Here is a 16,374-nt window from a genome sequence, read left to right as displayed (position 1 = left end):
TGTGAGGTTAAACACTCAGGTGTTAACTGTGAAGTCAAATATTCTTAAAGAGGGGGAAGAATTGAAAATATCAACACTATATTTTCCCATTTCCTAACATTTTGATTTTTCAGGATAATTTCACAAGGGGACATAGACATCATTTGCAACAGAACAAGTAGACTGATTTTCCATTTAACTTTTCATTTCCTTTGCTTTGGATACAAATCTCATTTAAAAAAATATTTTTTGTTAAGCTGCACTTTTTAATAGACAAAATTCCTTAAAGCAGTAAGTATTTTGGTAATTCTAAGAATGGGATTTCCTTTCAGTGAACCATTAGTGACACCGATTCACCAAACCACCATACATCAAACAAATATATAGTAAATAAGCAGTTTGCTTATTTATTGGTTTATTTTTCAATAAATATATTGCAAAAAAAAAATAGACAAGATGGAATTCTCTTAAAACCATAGGAAAACAAAAATCATCACCATTTTGTATTTCACCTTCTTGGATTTTAGATTGTTGCCTCATAACAACTGTAGGGCCTCTCACACTGACTTTTCTCCTTCATAACCAGTACCTCTTACATCTTCAGATGCTGATTGTGAACGAGAAGAGCATGACTAAAGACTGCACTCTGATAGGAAGTAATTACAGTTTTTGTCTGCCACTACAGTGCTCTTAGCTAAATGGTTTTGTTCCTCCATTCCAGATACATTTCACCCAGGCCATTCCTCATTTAAGTCCTGGGATACCACAGACAGTCCAGTCTAACAATTACAGCTGCACTGTAAAATCCACCGTTGCATACACCAGACCTAGCAGACAAATCTCCTTTGGCTGGAAGAGGTAGCCAGAGCACCCACAGCGTTTGTGTCAGGTTGCATGGACCACCTTGGAGACATTCCTTTCACACCCAAAAAATTAAAATTCTGTAAATTCAGCTGGGTATCACTGTTTCTGCCTGTACAAGTTATTAGGTATAGGGACAAGGCACAAGGATGAGACCTTCAACAGGAGAGGAAATCCAGAGACCTTCTTGGTGGCACGTTTTAGTGCCATGCAAAATATAAGCACTTGCTTGGCCCACCTTTAGAACAAAATTAAATACTGCTAACAATAAAATGAGCCCACTCCATTCCTGAATAAAATATTTCATCCTTTTTTTAATTATTTCAGATGTCCTACTGAGATGTTCTATGTGCTTGAAAATAAAATGGAACAAGCACGCTATTTGGACCTCATCCCACAGCTTCTTGAGGGAGGTCAGAATACCAGCCTTGAATCTTGACATAGCTCTGGTGCTTAATGCATGAAGGCAGATTGTCAGAAAGCTTCTTTTTGGGTGTTGTAAATATGGTATATATAAAACCTGCTCTTTTTTTGTTTTCAGAACTATACAGTCTGTACCTTAAGTAAATCTCTCTAAAAGCATTGTTTCTTGAAAATCCACAGGAAATCTATACCTTTTGAAAAACCACAAAAAATATCATTAAGAAAATAAGAATAGCATGAGGCTGGGGTACATTTACAGGAAGAAGAAAATTCAGAAATGAAAATGAGACTTGAGGGCAGTGCAGGCTCAGAAAATAGAGAAGCTCTGGGTTAAAAGACCACTTATATTTACCCCTAGACAAATATTACCTATACTGATATTGAATGACACATTTTTTGTAACCAAGCTCTGATTATACACAGTAAAATACGGTTGGTTTTAGTAATGTTATTATTATTATTATTAATAATAATAATAATAATAATAGTAATAGTAATAATAATAATAATAATAATAATAATAATAATAATAATAATAATAATTTAGACACTCAGTTTGACAATCCCAAGAAACAGCTAAAATTCTCTACATGTAAATTTCTACCCTCAGCTAAATACCTAGGGATGTTCAGGGAAGAATTAATTGGAAGCAGCCAAAAAAAAACAGAAAGAAAAAAAGAAAGGAGTTACAGTGCCCCAGTGAATAATTTATAGCTGTTTCCTTTTCAACAAAGGGAATGTTGAATGTTTTTGACAATAGCAGGTACATAATTGTTTTATGCTGGGGGCATTTATTGTAACTCATTCATTATATCATCTTGCTAGTTTTCATGGCATGCATTTATTTGTTCTCTTAGTGGAACAATTTGAATGACAACTATGAGAAATAGTGGGGGACTGAGAGTGAGAAATAGCATGTTAAAAATTTAAACCAGTTTGATAGACAACTTGAAAACACCATCAACACCATTAGCACAGGGAGACCGAAAGGCCTATATCCAATGACCACCTTTTTAATAAATGTCTCTTTTTCTACAGAACTGTCTTTGTTCATTCATTTCAGTTGATTTGGGTCAGAAAGGAGACTATTATGCAATGAAAAGCTTAAGACTGTGAAAGAGGAAAAAGAGACAACACAGAACCACATGTGAGAAAATCTTGGGGGAAAGTCAAATCCATGAGCTCCCTCCAGAGATATAACTAAACCTACAAGTTCAACACAGACAGTGTGACCATATATCTGACAGAAATCTGAGGATTTTGTGACTCTTGTCACTGGGAAAACCTTTTAATTATATTGAGTAATTTCTCCACTATTTTTTTAAACTGTAAAGTCTCAGAGTTCTCTGGGTCTTTTTCTCTCAGATCTTCTCATCAGAGGAATACAATTGTAAGAGTTGGTGGAAAGACAGTGAATTTGTATTAAAACAACCAGTCTTCTTCTAATGGTCAAGTTCTGCTAATACACCAATTTTTAGAGGTACAAGCCAGTGTTGTTTCTGTGACCTTGGTGATACTACCATAACTTCCAACATCTGATTGGTAAAATCTACCAAAGCCTTTGTAGATTTTTAATTATTAATATTAATATTTCACAGTAAATTGTAAATCTAGTTTTGCTTTTGTTTGTGTGAACATAGGTGTAGATATACATATAAAAATATTTATGTGTTACCAACCCTTACTACAGTCAAATATCCTTCCTGGGCTCCATTAATTTTTAAATAGGTCCTTTAAGATTTGCAAAACCATAGCAGGAGTTCTTAATAAGCAAATATGAGCACAAGTAACTGTTCAACATGTCAGGTCCACTGCTTCGCTACCTGAGCTTCAGTAACCATCATCTCTTGCTTTTCAATCCTTCTCCGGTCCTTTTTGTAAAAAGAGATTTCATGTCTTATACAACTTTACTCATTAGTTCAGTAGCATTTTTGAGTTTTTGTATTTGACATCATTCTCCCTATTTAGTCAATAGTCCAAACTATTCCCTAATTTGAACATACATTTTCGGAGAGTACCATAAATTATTCTCTTTCCCTTTTTACTGCTGAGCTATTTCTGACAACAGCACCTTAAGTTGATATGCTCCTAATCCAAAACCCACTGAAATCACAGCCACACCATTGACTTCAATGTGATTTGTACACTTAAGGCAAAATCATGGCAATTATTGTTGAATAAAAGGGGTTTTTTGACCCACAACAAACTTTCCCCAAATTAAAGAGTATAACTATGTAAGAAAGAGCAGGAAAAAAATGAATAGGTAAAAAAATAACATAAACACAGAATTCTTATGGTTGGAAGGGACCTCTGGGCCATCTAGTTCAACCCTCCTGCCAACGCAGGGTCACCAGGTGGGTGGAAGGGTCCAGCTGGCACTGCCCGCGTGAGGCCGCGCGGCCGCCACGTGAGCGGCACCTTAAAGGTGCTGAGTGCTGCTCGTGGGTGCACAGCTTGGGTAACTCTGCATGCTGAGAGGAGATGAAGAGATGAGAGAGCACACTTGTATGCCAGCCCAAAGAGTCCTTTATTTCCCCAGGTGGGGCGAGAAAGGTGCCCTCTGGGTGGGTGCAGTGACAAATGCCAAATAAATCAATGATTATAGTAACTTAAATCTGGGTGGACAGAGGTGCAAACCTGTCTTGCCCAATGGAGATAAACCAGAGAGGGATACAACAACCTATGATAATGTAACGGGGTAGGTACGAAGTCAGGGGACAAATAGAAAAGCTAAACTGGAGTGATTGATACAGAACTTTCTGGAAGAAACTGGGGATGGTCATAGGATTGACAACCAAAAGGGTATGAACAAACTCAGATTGATGGAACCAAATAAGGAGGAAACAGAGAGGTGAGAAGATTGACAGATAACAGGGGAGACAAGTGGCGGGAACTTTTGGGGTAAACATCTTGGATCAAGCCAACTGTGAGGGGACAAATGGGGGAGCATAAAGGCTAACTAACATTGATAAAACCAACTGACTAAATCAAAGAACACTTCAACGACCAGGAACAGGTTACACAAGAACAAATCCAGGTGGGTTTTGAATGTCTCCAAAGAAAGAGATTCCACAACCTCCCTGGACAGCCTGTTCCAGTGCTCTGCCATGTTCAATGTAAACTTCATTCTAATGTTGGGGTGAAACTACTTGTGGTTTAGTTTATTGCTATTACTCCTTGTTTTGTCTCTGGGTACCACTTAAAAGAATCTGGCACCATCCTCTTGGCACCTGCCTTGGAGGTATTTATTTGCAACTGGGAGATCCACTCTCAGTCTTCTCCAGACTAAACAGGCCCAGCTCCCACAGCCTCTCCTCATAAGAGAAGCTCCAGACCCCTCATCACCCCTCTCCAGTAGCTCCTTGTCTTCCTTGTACTGAGGTGCCCAGAAGTGGCCACAGCACTCCAGCTGTGGCCTCTCTAGGGCTGGGCAGGTCACCTCCCTTGGCCTGCTGGCCACACTCTTCCTGAGGCACCCCAGGGTACGCCGGCCCTCCTGGCCATAAGAATACACTGCCAGCTCGTGGTCACGTTGTCATCCAAGACTCTCAGGCCTTCTCCAGAGCTGCTCTCTGCTAGGTCAGCCCCCAGCCTGTGCTGGTTCTTGGGGTCATTCCTCTCCTGGTGCAGTACCAAACACCTGCCCTTGCTGAACCTCATTAAGTTTCCTTCTGCCCAGTTCTCCGTGTGTTGAGGTCCTGCTGAATGTTAGCACAGCCTTCAGGTGTATCAGGCACTCCCCCAGTTTGATGTCATCAGAAGACTTGTCAAGGGGTGTTCTATCCCTACATCCAGAAAGCTGCTAAACAATTTGAATAAGACTGGGAAAAATAATTAAAAATGGAAGTGTCAAGGTTTTCACAAAAGTGATCCATTCACTCAAGAGGTAAGAAACCCACATTACTGTAGAAGAGCTAAAATCCAAACATCTGTTTATATAACAAAATTTGTCTCTTCCCTGCAGGTGTCTGAATCATCAAGACTGTATGAAGAAGGACAGCCTAGGACATGTCAGGATGCTAACAGGTCCTTTCTCTTGAAATCTGCAGTCTGTGATGAATTGTCACTTTCTTGTGTGCTAATACCGTCAATGTGAATGATAAACTTCATCTAGAGGAGCAAGATGGGACTATGTTTATCTGCTTATTTAGCTATATCACTGAACACTTTGGTTTGGAAGGGAGCTTAAAGATAATTTCATTTCAATGGCCTCCCATGGGCAAGAACACTGCCCAATATATAGCAGTCTGGAATCCTATCAGAAAATTCTTGTTCCCATAGAATTAGCTGGAATCTTGCCACTGAGTTCAGTGTGGCCAGAATTTCATCAAGGGGTTTTAATAGGCCTGACTACTCAAAAAAATAAAGCAAGGAGGGTTTGGCTGTCAGTGACTTATGCAAGATTTCACAGTCAGCAATAAAAGCCAAATCAACTAACTCAGAGCACTATTCTAAAACCACAAACTTTTTCCTTCAAACCTAAATATACAGGAAGTTTTGGCAACAGAAGAGCAGTATGTAGATGGACAACAGAGGAAATGGTAAGAAAAAAATATATTTAGTTAGCTATTTTGAGAGCTGTAACATTTAGAATTTCAATATTTTTCATCTTTTAATCTCTTTCACATACTACTTTGATTACATTTAATTGGACTTGGACTAGGGTTGTGGAGTTTGGTATTTTTTGGGTTTGGGCGGGATTTTTTATGTTCATTTTCTTTTTAAAAACAGGTGGAAAGTGAAAAAAAATGAAGCTCATTTGAAGCTCATATCAATTTTAAAATGCCTGAAAATCCTTAATATCAAAAAAAAATTATCACATCATTTAAATATGTCTAATGCTTACTTTTTCAGATGTTAATTTTTTCCCTGAAATTAAATTTTCTGTTTTACTGTGATTTTTTTTTTTTTTTTTTTTTGCTTATTGAATTGTGAGAGTACCTGAAGGAAAAGAAAAAACACCTTAAATTTAGTTCTTTTTAGCTCAGAAAGAAATATAATAAATGAAGATAGAGAATAATAGTTGACATGTTTTTTCAAATTAAAATATAGAACATGCTACCATCATCCTGCATTAAATGCATTACATATACATACAGATGAAGACAATTACGTCTGCATGTATACATGTACATTTTTAAAAACTGAATGCATTTTTGGAAGAAGAAATCAAAGCATTCTTTTGTTTAAAGGTTCTATAATTTTCTTACTCTATAGGCTACAGTTAGTACACTGAAATTTACTTGGATGCTTAGCATTCCTGGTTATGGATCTAATGCACTATATTTTTTAATTCTCATTCAAACCATATGTTTATTTTATTCTAATGTATCATGCCATAACTCCATGTAATTATGGACATCCAGTCTTCCAAGATAAACAGCTGACACCTGGAGACATGTAAGGAATAACTCACAAGTTAGAGTTATCTGCCCAATTCTCATTACATTGACATTTAAAGTACATTCTGTGAAGTTCAAGTTAAACCAAAAATGTTATTCAGTGGTTCTTGGATTCAGAAATAAACATACAATAGGCTAGACAGAGATTGTCAGGCTGTCATTATAATACTGGCTGTTAACAACCACAATTAAGGAAGACTACATATCAATTATTATTTGTCTGGAACATGAACTTCCCTAAGCATGAAAGGAAGTGATGCAGCCTGTATTACTGTCTCCACTCTCCAGCTAATTAGTACTGTTTTTAATGGCTTCATCTGCCCAGGATCAATTGTCTAATGTGGAACAGTTCTCTGTCAGTTAATAAGGTGAGGAACTGTATAATATGATTATGTCTGGCTCCAAAATAGTGCTTCAAACAACACTAAAACAATCATGTGATGGAATAAATAGACTGAGGCAGGACTGCCAGATAATTCTGGAGCAAGCAGATTGTTCCAGTAAGGGTACAAATGTCTGATACAAGAATGTGGGGCACACAGTAAGGGAAGACTAGGACATTGTCTAGAAATGCTGCAAGTTTAATTAAGAGAAAGAGACAGCAGCAATGTGCTTTCAAACATTAGCACAAGGAATGTGAAAGAGAAGGGCTCTATTTCCAAAAATACTTGCTGCAGAAATAAACTGCTTTGTGGTTGTCCTGCTTGGAAAAGCATGCATTTTAAACTTTCCGTTCAGAAAACACCAGCCAGAAAGGTAAAAAGCAGCTTGATTATATATACTGTACGTCTCCAGGCTGCAAAATTTGGGCTAGATGTATAAGCATGCTTACTTCATTCCTCTTGTTCTGCAAGATAATTGGATGTCCTCCTTTTGGTCATTTACAGGGAGTTTGCTAGATTACTTATCAGGATGGCAGCATTGGGCAACTCAGCACTGATATGCACCAGGAAAAGCAGGAGGTGTACAAACTTCCTGACTTCTTTCTCCTGCAATTCATCACCATTACCCACAGGCTAATTGGCATTGTTCTTGGCATTTACAAAAAATGTATTAGGCCAAGCTCTTTTAAGAACAAAAAGCAGACTTTGTGGCATAGGAAATAATGAAGCTTTATCATTAAGCAAGTGTGGACATCACTGCCTTGCCTGAATTCAGAAGGCAGAGGGAGAATAACTGGTAAAAGCACTAGAGCAATACCCAACACATGCATTTTTTTATTCCAGACCTAATTACCTCATCTACCTTCTTTAGTGACATCCAGTTTTTCTTTTACTGTCCTTTGCAGGACTGTTTTTTCTGCAAAAGATACAAATTATCCTCCTTTGGATAAAAATACACTGAAAAGTAATGAAGATAAAAAAGAAGGCTATATTTAATAGGACTTCCCCTAATGAAAGAGTTTCTTTCAAACACCTGAGGTTTGCACATTTACAATTACATTCAAATATACTAAAGGAAAATAGCTATAAAAGTTTACCCTCTCTTCCACAGCTGACTTAAGCCATTTGAAAACAATTCACATACCTCAACACACAATCACTTACAGAGTTCTTGAGCCCATCAGAGGAAGAAATTAGAGTTTCAGACCTTTGGCTCTCAACACCACCAGAGTTTCCTAGGCAAATTGTACTGCAATCCTGTTTGAAACCATTGTGTCTGGAAAGACACTGGATGTCTACACCTTTCTCCCCATCTCAACACATCAAATATAAAAGCATTGCACAAAAGGCTGCAATAACTTGAAAAAAAGACATAAAAATTATTATATGGGGAAACACTATGAAGGCCATATTTCAAGAAAGAGGAAGCTATTTGCATTCCTTAAACAGAATAGAATGCAGAATGCAAAAAACAGAACAACATAGTCAAAAGATAAATGTGTAAAAGATAAAATAAGTAATGAATTATTCCATCTGAGTTACATCCCCTAAGATTGGATATAATTTTCAGCACATGGACTACCTCATTCCAATCTTTTTCTTTCTATTTGTGGTATGATTCACTTCCAACTAGATATTATCAACAGTTGAAATTTGCATCCAAGGAGAGATTTTAGCTATTGCATGTGGAAGGAATAGCAGTAATCTATCTACTTCTGTTTTGCTAATGTCACAGCTTAGAAAGAGAAAAGTCTGGATGGTACTGCCTGAGGTTCTTCTCTCAACTCACTACTAAAAAACTTTTTTTAGCCCATTACTGTAAATAGATATAGTATTATGTAACATGGACAGTCCAGGACTCAGTTAAGACAGAATTGTAGTCTCTGAGACATTCATGACATCATAAAATTAACTGGTCATCAGAGGGACTGGGATCCATTGCTTGTGCCTAAAAATGACAGATGTGTTCAACAGACAATGAAAAAGATTTGTAAAAGAAATATTGTTTTGGAGTAGAAAACAAAAAACAGCTTTGAATTGGAAACACTGTGGGGACAAATGCAAAAGGAAAGAGGAGTTCTTTCCTTTAGAAATAAGTTCTAATTTTCTCACTTTTCCAAAAGTGTCTTTCAATCATCACTGAATAAATTTCCTTAAGTAAACTTGGAGGCATCAGCAATTTGCATAATTTATTAGTGAAAGTCGGAAAATTTATCACCAAAACAATAGTGGGCTTTCTGGGAAAAATTACAGAAGTTTAGATATTTGAGATTCCAGATAATTTTAAAAGTATAATAAAAATATATCCAGAGGGATAAGGAAACCAGCTAGTCTTTTAAGCAGAAATAATTTTTCATCAGGTAATGACTGTTTTTAACTTGATACATGCTCTCAGACACTTTCTTTCAATGTCTTAAATGATTGGTTAAAAAAAAAAAAAACAATAAGTTTTACATAACGCATGGCACTATCAATTAACAATTAACATTTTCTTTGCAGATTTGGCTTAGATAGTTTTTACTTCAAATAGAACATGCAAAAATACTTTATATACCAAAAAGAGTCATCAATTAAATGCATCACAGAAGGACTTTGGCTTTTGTTACAAAATAAAAGAGAACATACCAAATAATAGCAGGAAGGTACCTGTGCTCTAGGCATTACTTCAGAAATAGATTTTATAATTACTGAGTGTATGAATACAAATTTTGCTTTTCAATATCAGAGGACCTCACAAGCGCTCAGGGTAAAACATTCCTAGTGGTTCAGCAAGTCACACAAGGCATTAACGCAGAAAAATGCTTAAGATAGTATTGTGGAGGGCATAAAGAATACTGGTATATGTACAGCTTTCAGAAACATAAAACAGCAATCATTTTAGTCTAATCTTTTAGTAGCACTATTGTCCAGGGTCTTTTTAAATGAAATCAAAAGTTGAACTACATACAGACATTTCAGCTAATAGTGAACACAAGAATAAGACCTTACTTACATAGGTCACTATTTTGAAGGACAACCTGAAGGATTCCCTCACCTGATGGGAATTCACACTCCTGAGACACAAAGTGACACCAGACTCAAACCTAACAGTAATAGAGAGCCTCACAACACCTCTACTAGATTCTTAATGAAAAACCACTGCCCTTTGTGTACCTGGGGATGTAAGGAATTTAGAATGTGGCAAAGATACCAGCATTGAGAGGAGAAACACAGGGCACATCAACAAGTGAAGCAAGGCCTGGAAGGAGGCTGCATCTCTAGCAGCACAGCTGACAGACATACACACCAAAGATTTATTCTTCAAAGTATATAATAGATTAAACACATGTAACATAAGCTGATGATGCTTAGCTATTGCAGGAATGATTGGTGACAGGAAACCAAAGATCAGGAAAGCAAAATGGCAATAGTTAGGTTTGGAAATGGTGCTCATGTAGAAAGGGAGGCCAACAGATTTAGCTCCTGTCAGGTTTATTTGCTATCTGTAAAGCTCTCTGTTATTGAAGATTACAGAGTCCAAAAGTGAAAAATATCAGCACAGAGCAGCTATATTCACAAAGCCAAGTGGAGAATTCTGTCCAGGTGTTACCTTTAGGTCACTGGAGCAGGAGGAGGAAGGGATGGATTTATTGAATTAAAAGTGAGACATGATCTGTGAAGCATCTTGACACTAGGACAATGTACCTTATTCTTGTAAAACAAGAAAAAGGTGTTTACTCAGAAGTATATTTTGCTTCTTTGTGATATTTGTGTCATTTTGTATCACTTCCCACTCTCCCTTCTCCACTTTAAAGGTACTTTCCTGCAGTGAATTGGAATGCTACCATAGCATTCTCTGACCCTTCACAATTCATTTTTCACTTCAGAAAGGATGGCCCTTATGGAGGGAACTGATACATTTATACTGGCAGGATTAAGCAAAGGCCCCAAGGTTTTGTTTATCAATTCACTCCAACAGAAAAAAGTACTTTGGATGTCATCACCCTGACATCTTTCCTCTTTCAGTAGCTCACTGAAAACTTTCCATCAAATACATTTCATAAATTAGAAAAATTTTCTACAAATATTTTAGGCTATCTACTCAATGTGATTTTAAAATCGTGAGTAGTGGCAATTGATTTGGTTTATAATTACAGTCCAATTCAGAAAGGTGGTTAGGAGCTGAAGTATTAGACTCCTGATGAAGGCAGTGCTGTATAATTATCTTCTTTCTTATCATGTATTAGATGTGTTAACCTTTCCCTACATCTCTTTTATATGCTACCTGGACAAAGTCAAGGCTTCTATTGAAGCATTTTTTTCTTTTCCAGACACTACTTAAACATAATGAGTGACATAACCAAAAATAAATAATCAGATATTAAATATTTAGACAATCTTTCTAAGGACTGGATAGTGAATAATTAAGAATAGATTGCCTGAAGAAATTGAGGACTCCAGTACTGATCATCAAGTACAGGCATCTCTCATGACTGGAACTTTTGCTGCTGTTACCCTGAATCCAGAGGATTGACATAATAACTTTCTCTTTCATGCCTATCATTTTATTGCATAACTATTCACTGAAAATTGCCAGCAGTTTGCAGGTAACTCACATGAAAACAAAATTGCCCAAGCCAAGGTGCTAATTGCATATTGTTTATGTTTTACCAATGGCCTCAGTTTGGTTATTATCTTGGTTACTTAGAGAAAACAAGTTTCTTAAGTAAAAGCAAAGGCAATGAACTATGAGCTTTAAGATAATCTGGATATTTATTATTTTACTAATATTAACCTTCTGTCTATATACTGGTAAATTACTTGTTTTGCCAAGATGGAAAAATGGTAGTTGCCTAAACAAAAAGTGAGACTATCAATTATTGCCCTGGTAAGGGAAGAGAAGAAAAATATCTCTCCATTGTCATAGTATGACTGTAGGTTAGTAATACCTGAGCCCTAATCCTTTTAATGATGGTTGGCTGCTGCCCCTTTCTCATCTCAAGTGGGTAAGTTGAAAGCCTGGCTGTCTCCCATCCCTCCCTCCTTTGTGTGTGTCTGCATGGGAATAAAGCGGAGGTGGGGAAGGCTTTGCACAGCAGCAGTGTGTGAAGGAGGAACGGAACAGCCTGTCACCGGGGCAGGTCACCATGTCCTTCCCAGCCCCTCAGCAAGTGCCAAACACCTCTCAGGATCTTCACATGATCCTTCGTGCAGCTGTCTCCTCCTCAGATCACACTGACCTTTCCTTATGGCCCTTTGCCTCACCATAGGTTTATTTCCAAGTGGGATAAACTGAAAACTTTTTTATGCTGCTAAAGAAAATCAATCATGAAGAACAAAAGAAGGCTAGGTCTGATTTAGGCCCTATTAATATAAAACTGTTAGGTGGAACAGCCAGGCTCAGCAAGAAGCAAGCTGTGAGGGAGCTACACATAGGAACAGCTTCACAAATCTCTCCATGGGCCACTAGCAGCTTAACAACTGCATGCAATTATTTAGATGTATAGTTTATTTCTGCATAATTTATGCAGATACATTTTCAGCTATTTTGCCCAAATACAGAATAATAGTTTCATGATTACAGCATCATCTGGGGACATCAAAGCACTCCACCATTATGATTCACATCCCCATTAACGATAATGCACAAGACAAATGTGAATCTTTATTAGGTTAATTCTATTTTGCCCATTTTGTCGATGAGTAAGTGGGAGCACAGAGAGGTTAAGTGATTTGCCCCAGGTCGAAGAGTGAAATCTGGAAGTAAAAACAATGTGTGAGTATGGCCTAAAAGCCATATATATTACAATTAAATAATGAGGTATTCAATAGCAAAAGAATTCTAAAAACTGTGGCTTCATATCCCACCTAGTTATAGGTTTAACAGGTAATCTTGCATTCCCCATAAATCACTTCCTCTGATCACTAAATAACTCTAAAGAATAGGGGACCAGAAAAGGAAAAAAAAAATGTTTTATTTACCTCCCTAAAAAAGCAAATAAAACAGGAAATAATGCTGCTAAAGTTGTAGCGATAAGAAATTATCTGTCCTAAAGTGACAGTGATTTTTTTGTGGTATTATCCCTATCTCAAATATCTTTGATAAAGAGAAAGCCGCACAAAGCAAAGACTCTCCTGTGGTCCACAGGAGAGTAAAACAAAAGGAAAGATTTATTCTTTAAATAATGAAGTCTTACAGAGCTCTTGTTGACTTATTAATAAAGTGGATGTAATTAGCTCCTATTAGTTTTAACTTAAGAGTCACTAACCTAAATTGTTTACTGCTTCTCCAGTTGAGTTTCTAATAAATGCTTACATTACTAGAAATTCAGAAAAAAACATTCTTTTTCTAGTGTAAAGGTATTTTCAACACAGGTTTTATAGCACACTAACAAAAGTATAGCAAGCTACCAACAATAGATAAAAATGCAGATAGGTCAAAGTTTTGAAGTAATCATTTTTTTTGATTTTTTATTTAGTTTTCCTTCAAGATAAAAAGCTAATTTACTATCTTCAGCCATTTAAATGAGCATGACATTTAAATGAGCCCACATGCTTCATATTATTTAAGATTCTTAACTATGCTCTGTTCTTTATATTAGTAGAATTTGTAAAGTTTTAGTCACAAGGCACTCTCAGAAGAAACTTCAAAGTGCAGAAACTCCCACTGATGAGTTATTATTTATTATGCATTAGAAACAGAAAAACAGGTATTGACTCCTGCTGTATTTTAATTATCTCATATTTCCAATTAGATCCATTAGACACTGTCATCATTTAAAGTAAATATTTGGCATTAAGTAAGGGAAAAATCTGGGAAGTCCTTTCTTTTTCTCTCCCAGAACCCCACTAAGACTTCATAGTGTTACCATTGCTGAGAACAGATACATCCCTTTGCTGATTATATAGCTGAAAAAACCTTAGCAGAATACCAGAAAAGTCAAATATATCCCTTGATATGGCAATGAAGGAACATGGTTCACCTTGGTTTTGGTATTATCTTCATTTCAACTGTTGCAGTATGCAAACAGTCAGATTCTGGAATTTTAGTGTTTCCACAATATTTCTGTGTGTGTTTTAATGATTTTCTGTTCAACTGTATTGAGAACTCCTGGTCCCAAGAGGCTGCAAAGTTGCCCCCTCTGACATGTCATCAAAGCATTGCAATGTTCACTGGGGCTCTGGAGTTCAGTGCAGAGTGAGGGAGTAGAGAGCCCCTTGGTGGGGCATGCTTAAAAGGCTTTGTCTAAATGATTCTTCCAGAAAGCTCAGTGTTCTGTTTGAATAAATATATTCTTTCCCATGAGGACTGGGTGTCAGCCAGATCTTATCCACACCACCATCAAAAGTTATTCCCTACTGACAAACCAAGCATCAGCTGGCCAAATTTTTTTTTTATCTGAATATGAACTTTCAACAAAAGTCCCATGGTCAACAAAGGAAGGGCCTTTTGTCATGAACTCCCAGAATAATAGTCTCATTCATCAGAAAGCACTGAGCAGTTCACTGATAAACTCCAGTATATCTGTATTGTTTTTCTTGTATCTCATTTTCATATCTCTGATGAGTTCAGTTTCCTCTGATTCACAAGGCAGGGAGATCTACAAGCAGGCAATAGCTTCATGCATTACAAGTTCCCTTTTTGTCTTAACTAATCCTCTCATTTCAAAACTGCTCTGTTGTAGTCAGTCCAATATTTTTTGTTAGCTTTAGGTTTGCAGATGAATTACTAAAGGTTAATAATGTCTTCTAGATACCTGAGAAGTCCATTCATGCAATATATAAAAGACTGAATTTTCCCATCCCAATTTATGTTTATGAATATGCCGTAAAATTGCTGACATTATTAAGTTAGCTGGCTCAAATTTAGGACTAAAGTAAATAATCAAGCTCATTACCTTTGGAATCAATAATAGCCCATTTCACCTCCGGTTTCCTTCACTGATAACTTCCTTGGAAAAAAGTTGCTAAGTGTAGTGTCAGCATCAGTTCTAGATACACTTCTCTTTGAATTATAAATTGAGTAAGTTAAAAGTAGGGGACTGATCAAAACTTAAATATAAATTTATTAAATTATCCTAACATGATATACCCGATAAAATAATTTTATTTAAAGTTCAAAGATAATTTTTAAAAGCAGAAAGAAATTATTCATTCCACATGAAAAGTTAGAGATTTACAGACTAATGTGTTTTCCAAGATTTTGAGTTATTTCTTTACTTCCCAGTTTCTTTATAGCTGTTCCTCATGGGTCTCTCCAGTTGAAGAATTTTTGTAAGAATGTGACATCTACAGGAATGCCAAATTAATGCATCAGGATTTTGCAAAGCATTTAGCTAGAAGCAATAAGACATATTAATTTCCTTAATAAGTCAATCACTTCCTTATACATTTCAGTATGAAGCTGCAATTGATAAAAAATATTGAGTCCACCAAGAAAAGTTACAAATAAATACAAATAGAAAAATAAAAATTATGTATGTTTTGGTGAATATAATCTGATCATTTCCAGCTAATAATTTCACTAATGTCATTATGTAACTGAAATATAAGAGAATTAAGACAGCTGATATACATTTCTTGAATAACTGTGCTTGGTTTTTTCAGCTCAATGTTACAAATAACTGGAGTTACTGCTCATTATAAAAAGAACAACATTTATGATAATTTTTAGCCATAAATTATTTCAAATTATGTTATTTTTAAAATATAAATAAGAATTGTTATTTTTTAAATAGATATGTCAGCTCTCACAAACACAGTGCATTCTAATTTGGATTTGCAGTAGTGTATGACTTAGATCAAAATATTTCTTATCACAGTTCAGATAAAAATATGCATCTATAAATGACATAAAATATTTATGACATAAAATACCCTATTGAAAATCAAATATATTTCCATACATTTTTTGTCAAGCTATGCTGGCTTTTCACTAATATAGCAAACCATAAAGACTTTATCATCTGGATGTCAAAAAACATGAATCAGACATTTCACAGAGCGAGATTTGTGCAAAATTTCATTTCCTCACTGAAAGCCATGCAGGAACTTGTTTCTATCACAGGTGAAACCTGGAAATATCCACATTTCTTCTCTCAATTTCTTTGTCTTCTGGGATAGATTGAACACAAAATTTGGACTAGTTCCTACACTCTTCATATTCAATTCTTTTTTACTTTGATGCACATCAGAGTGCTAAGATACAACCAGAATAACAATATACTCACTTTGTTTAGGCCTTTCAGGGTCAGATTTTATGGCTAATGCAAAACAGTTTACTGGAGTTGAAGACATTATTGTCTATACCAGTGGAGAATTTGGAAATGGTTATCAAAAACATTATT

Source organism: Lonchura striata, chromosome 1 (assembly GCF_046129695.1).
Source record: "Lonchura striata isolate bLonStr1 chromosome 1, bLonStr1.mat, whole genome shotgun sequence".
NCBI classification, from domain to species: Eukaryota; Metazoa; Chordata; class Aves; order Passeriformes; family Estrildidae; genus Lonchura; species Lonchura striata.
This window is presented reverse-complemented; position numbering follows the sequence as displayed.